Here is an 8009-nt window from a genome sequence, read left to right on the forward strand (position 1 = left end):
TATCCCAGTCCCTTCCTCAGTTATAGATCATTCCCCCGTATTCTAGATGTTATCTGATACTTAAAAAAATGGAATTCATTTATCGGGATCACTGAGCGAGTGGAGCAGGTAGCTGACAATTTGCATTCAGGAGATAGTGGGTTCGAACGACACTGTCAGCAGCCCTGAGGAAGGTTTTCCTTGGTTTCATATTTTCACAGCAGGCAGATGCTGGGGCCTGTACCGTAATTAAAGCTACGGCCACTTCCTCTCCACTCCTAGCCCTTTCCTATCCCATAAGACCTGTCTGCGTCTGTGCTACGTACAGCAAATTGTAAAATTGAAAAAAATGGGTTCATAAATGCTTGAAATATTTCTTAATTCCTTTAAGAGAATTACTTTATTTATTTATTTATTTAAGTTTATTTACATGCAGGACCTTCAGTATACAATAACCCTTAGATGAACCAAAGCACAATTATTACGATTCCAAACAGGACATAAATGAAATGAAATGGCGAATGGCTTTTAGTGCCGGGGTGTGTCAGAGGACTTCGGCTCGCCAGGTGCAGGTCTTTTGATTTGACTCCCGTAGACGACCTGCGCGTCATGATGAGGATGAAATGATGATGAAGACGATACCCAGTCCCCGTGTCAGGGGAATTAACTAATTATGGTTAAAATTCCCAACGCTGCCCGGAATTGAACCCGGAACCACTGTGACCAAAGGCCAGCACGCTAACCATTTAGCCACAGAGCCGGACATTATTTAAGCAATGGTATCATATCAACTATTGTCTTCGATCTCTGCGGCATAATCGATTTGTCGTTTCCGTTCTGCACTCACGATAGCGAGATTGATCCAGGGTAGCATTTGCGCTTTGGTTTCTAACCCGCTACCACAACTTGGCAGGTTCGATCGTGGCTCCGTCCGGTTTTATTTGAAGATGCTCAAATACGTCAGTCTGGCCTCGGTAGATTTACTGGCACATAAAGTAACTCATTCGGGACTAAATTCCGGCACTTCGCGTCTCCTAAAACAGTAAAAGTACTTAGTGGTACGTACAACAAATAACATTATTATTATTATTATTATTATTATTATTATTATTATTATTATTATTATTATTATTATTATTATTATTATTATTATTTCTAGCACGTTACATTTCGCCACTCTTGCTTCAGGTGAGGCAATCACCAGTTCAAACAACACTTAGGCTAACATATCAAGCAGTAAGTAATTAGGAAATGACCACAAGATCAGTCACCACAGAAAAGTTGTTGTCGTATTTGAAAGAGTAAACAGCACATATTGTCTCCCGATTACTTTTAAAGATCACGACAGGCCTCTAGACGTTCAAAATACAACCTCAGATCTGGTTTAGCAGGTTACACCTTCTAGACCCTAATTATTGATTACCTTGTTGCATTTGCCATTAAAAGAATAATCATCACCACCACCACCATATTAGGACCTTTTGCTAAGAAGCTAAGCTGAAGGTAAGTGAAGGAAGGTAGTGACCGTGGTCTTAATGAAGGTACATCCCCAGTATTTTCCTTGTGTGAAAATTAAAGATAATAATAGTTATAGTTTTTATGTCCATTAACTACGACTTGTACGACTTTCAGAGATCTATAATTTCTAATTTCATGAATAAAATGTCTAAATACCGAAAACAAACGTAAATTTTTATTCAGCTGCAAATACTGTCCACCAGCGCAATTTCGCTTATTTTTTGTGCCCTCTCCAGAAAAGTAAATAAAATACCATACCTACATATATAAATTTCAAGTCTACTCCAGACACATCAACAGTGTACAGTCGGGTAGTTAGATCAATGAAAAAAATCTGCAATGTGCGGAAGGGAGGAATGAATGTATTATTCCCGAGGTAGGGCCATCTGGTCTCAAACCCTCGTCCGAAACCAGAAATGAGTCAAGTTGGTTCATGAAAGACAGCATCTGCATGCAAGAAAGGGATTGAGAAGGGAACAACAATTCATCGCTGAGGCAGAAAATATACCTTAGCTGGATTTACCTGGCTATGACTGGTTCTTTGCCTTCAAAGCAATCCACCTTGTCTTTTCCTCTGGTTTAGCATTTAAACCTCGGAGTATCAACTATAATTCTCTTTTACAACTTCCATCTCCACGTCCACAAACACATCAGATATGTTTGAACAAACAAATTGTTAACTTATATTTTTACATTTCAATTAACTATTTATTTATTTATTTATTTATTTATTTATTTATTTATTTATTTATTTATTTATTGATTTATTTATTTATTTATTTATTTATTTATTTATTTATTTGGAACGCAGTTCTCTAACTCTTCATGCAATGACAAGCACATAATGTATTTCATCAAAATAAGTAAGTTATATAACATAATGGAAAACATATTGTACTACATCTCACGAATATAAGTTGACTTTATACACTTCCCACTCGTGAATTCCTAATCTACCCTTTTATAATAAACTATTTCAATCTTTCGAGTTCATATTTTCTTCTATCTTCGTACTTCTTAGTCATTTAGTAGGCGTGCCATTTCCACGAACTTATCGCTTAGATGTCCTCATAGTCTTTCCTTGTACAGCTTTATGAAGGTAAATCACTAACATAATTATTTTTAACCTTTCAAGGCCAGTCTAACGTGCAGCGTCACGGAGATTGAGTTTGTTTAAAGAGCGAACATTACCTGAACACGGGGATTGAGTTCACGGGAGCGTTGCTGCGAGTTATTCGTAATGTTCAAAGTCGGTGACTCGAGGAACGACAAGTGTAACTACTTATTTGTCTTCCGCAACAAGGCTACCGTGCTCCGAGCCGTTATGGTTCTTTTGGTCGGCATTCCCCACGATTCTTCAACGGACACCTTACTTATTTCAAACTTCAGCCACAACCGTCACTACTTCATAATTCAAACGCAGATTTGTAATTACTTGCGCATTCGGAAATGACTTTATTTCTATCCAAATAAAGGCACCGATTTAAAATGCAAAAATGGTGTGTTGTGATTATATTGCTCATACAAAACATGCAACTCACAATACTGATTACATTACGAAAACCTGCACACACTAAATAGCCTACCACCTGTTAAAGATGAACACATTAATTAACGAAAAACTTTTCGAGTTTAGAGCCCTTACAGATTAAATACAAATACACTACTTAACTTACATCTGTTAGACGATGAAGACCCGAGTTGGATTGCAGGACAGTTCAGCGATTTGTAACTGAATCTGAGGGCTGGCTCGAGGTCCATTCAGCCTACGTGAGAACAACTGAGCAGCTATCTGAAGGCCGTGGTGTAGAATAACGGCCGAGAGTATTTGTCGCGTTGAGCGCGCGTCACCTCGTAATCTACAGTCCGGCTCCATGGCTAAACTTACCATGTTTATAGGAAATAATACAGTTCGATTTGAGATTATACTTTCTCAAATGCTGGCCTTTGGTCACAGGGGTCCCGGGTTCGATTCCCGGCAGGGTCGGGAATTTTAACTATCATTGGTTAATTTCGCTGATACGGAGCTGGGTGTATGTGTCGTCTTCATCATCATTTCATCCTCATCACGACGCGCAGGTCGCCTACGGGAGTCAAGTTGATCATGAACAGAACCAACATTTTGAATTTGTTTACTCTTATCTTGAAAAGCGCGCCCCACTGAAGAATGTTCATAAGGGTTGGCCAAATGAAACTGAGACCTGGATACGAGCTTCGTTACTGATGCTTGCTTGGGACCTAACATGTAGGCCTAGGTCATCCGCCCCCTGGTAAAAAGAGAACATTGTGCGTGCATCGGTGGATGGCTACATACTGTATGTCTGGTATCGGCGGAAAGTTTTAATGTACCGTACAGCAAAGTGGCACGCCTTGGTTGTTCAGTTTATGGTGTGCGTGTCACGCTTCAGATGGCGTTGCGAATTTTATCATGGACGAGTAAGAACATGCCAAAACCAGGTCAGGCACAGTGAAAAATAACAACAACAATCAAAGGATGCTGGTTCGCAAGGAGTACTGAGTCCAAGATGCCGCTGAAGATTGGTCCCCCGACCAACCACGGGCGTTGTTCGCTCGGGGTTTGTCATCAAATGGACCGCTGGGACACTTCTTGAGCCAACAAGGGCAGATATATCACCCATTCATCATTCTTATTCACTTACTGCAAATAATAAACCATAACAGAAATCAAGGAAGGTCTGTTTCATATCGGATACCCTTTTATATAAATAATTTATAGGCCTATGCATTTCTATGCCAATTCAGAAATAAATTGAGAGACATATGAAGTGAGCGTAACGCCAACATAACAGAGATGTCCCACAAAGTCAGGCACATTTTATAGCATGCCAAAGATTATATTTAGGTTCTCATTCGTGACTGCACTGTTACCCTAAACCTCTACAGTTTTTCATGTAGCGTTTCAATTTTGCTATTTCTAAAACATTACTGCATCGTGTTGAATTGTAGTCATCAGTGATGTAGTAAATATTAATTGCAGAGTTCCATTCCTAATCGATTTTGGAGAACTATGGGCTACGTAAATAACTCTTCTTGACTTCAGTTTTCTTCGGACTGAGCTCGATAGCTGCAGCCGCTTAAGTGCGGTCAGTATCCAGTATTCGGGAGATAGTGGGTTCGGACCCCACTGTCGGCAGCCCTGAAGATGGTTTTCCGTCGTTTCCCATTTTCACACCAGGCAAATGCTGGGGCTCTACCTTAATTAAGGTCACGGCCGCTTCCTTCCCACTCCTATTCCATCGTCGCCGTGAGAGGTATCTGTGCGACGTGAAGCTACTTGTATTCCTTGATTCTCTTGCTTGTTCTCACCCGTCCAATGTTGTTTCTTCTTGGTCGCTGTTTCTGGCTCTAGCAACCCCTCAACTGTGGATTGCTGTCTGATAGTGTCCTAGTTTAGTCCTAACAGAAATCGCTTTCTTCCTGTAGTCTATGTGTTTTCCGTAAAGTGGAATGCAAGCTCCACTCTTCTGCCTCTGTCATCACAGTTTCTTTCTTTATCGAGCCCGTTAGGCCAAAGTATCTCACCAAGGTACTAGAATTTAACAACTTTACTTATCTAGACTTTCATAGAGTGATTTATGTATTTAATGTGTGGTTAAGATTTGGAGACAGCGCTATTAGTATTTCAGTCGTAATGTGTACGCATGTAATGCTATGTTTCAACACGAACTTGAGAAAATACACAGTTTGAAAACGTGCTTTGGCCTACAGCAAACGAAAAAAATAGAAATCAATTGAGCTGTAACTCACTGCAATCGGTAAACTTTTGACTTCACGTAGTAAAATTTGTGTATTTCTATTTTTGGTATTATGGCAAGGAGGATTTGTGTACATTTAATTTCTCGATACGGAAAGAGTTCCTTCTCCTAAAAGAATGAGATGAATAAGGACGGCGACATATCTATTTGCTTACGTTGAAGAGAGAGAGAGACTGGATAGTAAAGATAGAGGAGACGATCTTGCCAGAAGTAAGCTGAAGCAGTGCTAGGCTCATTCGGAGTCTCACGATTTCTACACACACTTGTGACTCTGAAAGTGAAAGCAGAACAAAACTTTGAACAGAAAAAGTTACTGTTCAATTTTTCACATTAGTAATAACGATTAGTAATTTGCAATTACTCGCCAATTTGTTCCACCATGGGTTTGATTAAGAGTGATTGATTGACGCCTTAATGATAGATTATTGCAGTGATTATGTATCAGTGCGATAATTATAACATTACCGAAGTTATAAACAAGCTTTTATGACGTTAACGTTATCCAACTTCCTCAGATCAGCTGGAGGTAAAATTACTCTTGATAATTACTGAAGGACATACAGATGGATTAGCATACTTCTCTTAATGACTGCTGTAAAGCTAATTAGGAGCTGATTTAACAACTGGTACCATTTGTGTCGAACAGCTGCACAATGCGTGTTTTATTCTACCAGCTTGATTTTCTTAAAAACTGTTTGTTTATTTATTTACCGTACAAGCGAACACGACTAGGGCTTGGGTTCTTAAATTTTAAACTATTTTTCCATCCGGCTCCATGGTCAGGCCTGAGGTCCAAGGGCTCTCGGGTTCGATTCCCAGCAATATTGAGGATCTTAACCTTAATTAGTAAACACCGATGGTTCGGGGCCTGGCCGCATGTGAATTCATCATACGTAGACCCCATGCATGTCGCCTATGGGGCGTGAGCTGTACCACGCAACATTATAATAATATTATTATTACTATTAATATTATTATTTCTCCGTTAGGGTCTTCTAGGGACCACGTGGCATCCCTTGTTGTTCCTTCTTCCTCCTCCAATACTCCTCCATCTCCTCACTATGTCTCCTTTTCCTCTTCTCGAACCGTTTTGAGCCTGTTTTCTTTCCCTCTCGACCTTGCAAACCTTCCATTCTTTCCAAATCTTTCTTGACTTCATGAATCCAGGTTGTTGACTTCTTGTTCCAAAGATATTTGAAGATCTGTTTGGTTAACCTGTTGTCATCCATTCTGTATGAATGTCCAAAAAATATCAATCGCCTCTTCCGCATTGTCTCTGTTATGTTTTCTATGTTCCGGGATATTTCATCACTATTTCTTGATTTCCAGAGTTCTGTAATTCTTAGCGCGCCGAGTATTTTCTGTATATATATATTTTTTTCACTACGCTTCACAAGTTCTAATTTACTCGTAGTTCAGTACTAGACATTCACTCGCGTATAAGCATTCCGGTTTGATTACTGTGTTGTGTTGTATTTTGAGGTTGAAATGCTTAAACATATTCTTAGTGACTTAGTGACTTCGTCCTCCGACATCCGTTCCATTCTTTCATTTTTAACACTATAAGTTATTTCTAAAATTCTCTGTTTCTGTTGCTGCTTCTTCCCTTATATTGTTTCTTTCCAAATCTTTATCATTACCGATCGTTCTCTAATTAGTTGAACAGCAGTTCTTAAGTCATTCGTAAGGTACGTAATAATTTATCGATGGTAATTTCAGCTTTCATATGCTGGTGTAGAACAGGTAAGTCAGATAATGTTGAAACCATATAAGGTTCTTGGTAACATTTATATCCCATGCAGTGTATAATTACTATATCAACACATTAATTACTGGCGTGCTGAGTGGCTTAAACGGTTTTCAGATAAACACTTTTTTGTTGTTGTACATATTCCTAGTTATAGCGTATGCTCTTTCCATCTTTCTTCTACAGCGAATTTTTCCAAACCATTTTCGTGAATTGTTTCCCCCAAAATATTTGAATTACTTTACCTTCTTTATTCGACAAATATCTGTTACTAGAAATTCTGCAGCATTTTTCATATTTGTCATAAATTTGCTTTTTCCACAGAAATTATTATTATTATTATTATTATTATTATTATTATTATTATTATTATTATTATTATTATTATTATTATTGTAATCGTCGGTTAACTGCGGCCAGTGTCCAGCATTCGGGAGATAATAGGTTCAAACCCTTTCATTCTAGGCAAATGCTGGGGCTGTACCCTAATTAAGGCCACGGCCACTTCCTTCCCACTCCTAGCCCGTCGTCGCCATTAGACCTATCTGTGTCGGTGCGACGTAAAGCAAATTGTAAAAAAACAAGTAAAATGTGCCTCCCTTTATCGTTTAAATTACTAAACATAACGGTACAAAGTTGAAAATGTGGCGGAAGACATGTGGCCTAATACTTCGAAACAAGTCCATCATTTTTCAGCTGACACCTGCCGTGAACGCCGACATGAGTATAAGTTACCAACATTTGACGAAATCTGACGGATGCAAGATAATATTAGTAAGTAAGAATTTAATCAAACGCTTCTTTCGACGAACATTCTCTGATATAAGTATAAACTGAATTAAAATTATTTACGAGGACCTTCAGAATATACCCTTATTGCTATAGTAGAAGAATATCGGTGATTTTATTCTTCCTAAGTAGTGGAACCTATCAGTTTACCAATTTTCTGATCCGAGATCATATCTTTGGATGTTAAGTTTTGCCCCTGT

This window comes from Anabrus simplex, chromosome 1 (genome assembly GCF_040414725.1).
Source record: "Anabrus simplex isolate iqAnaSimp1 chromosome 1, ASM4041472v1, whole genome shotgun sequence".
Classification (NCBI taxonomy): domain Eukaryota; kingdom Metazoa; phylum Arthropoda; class Insecta; order Orthoptera; family Tettigoniidae; genus Anabrus; species Anabrus simplex.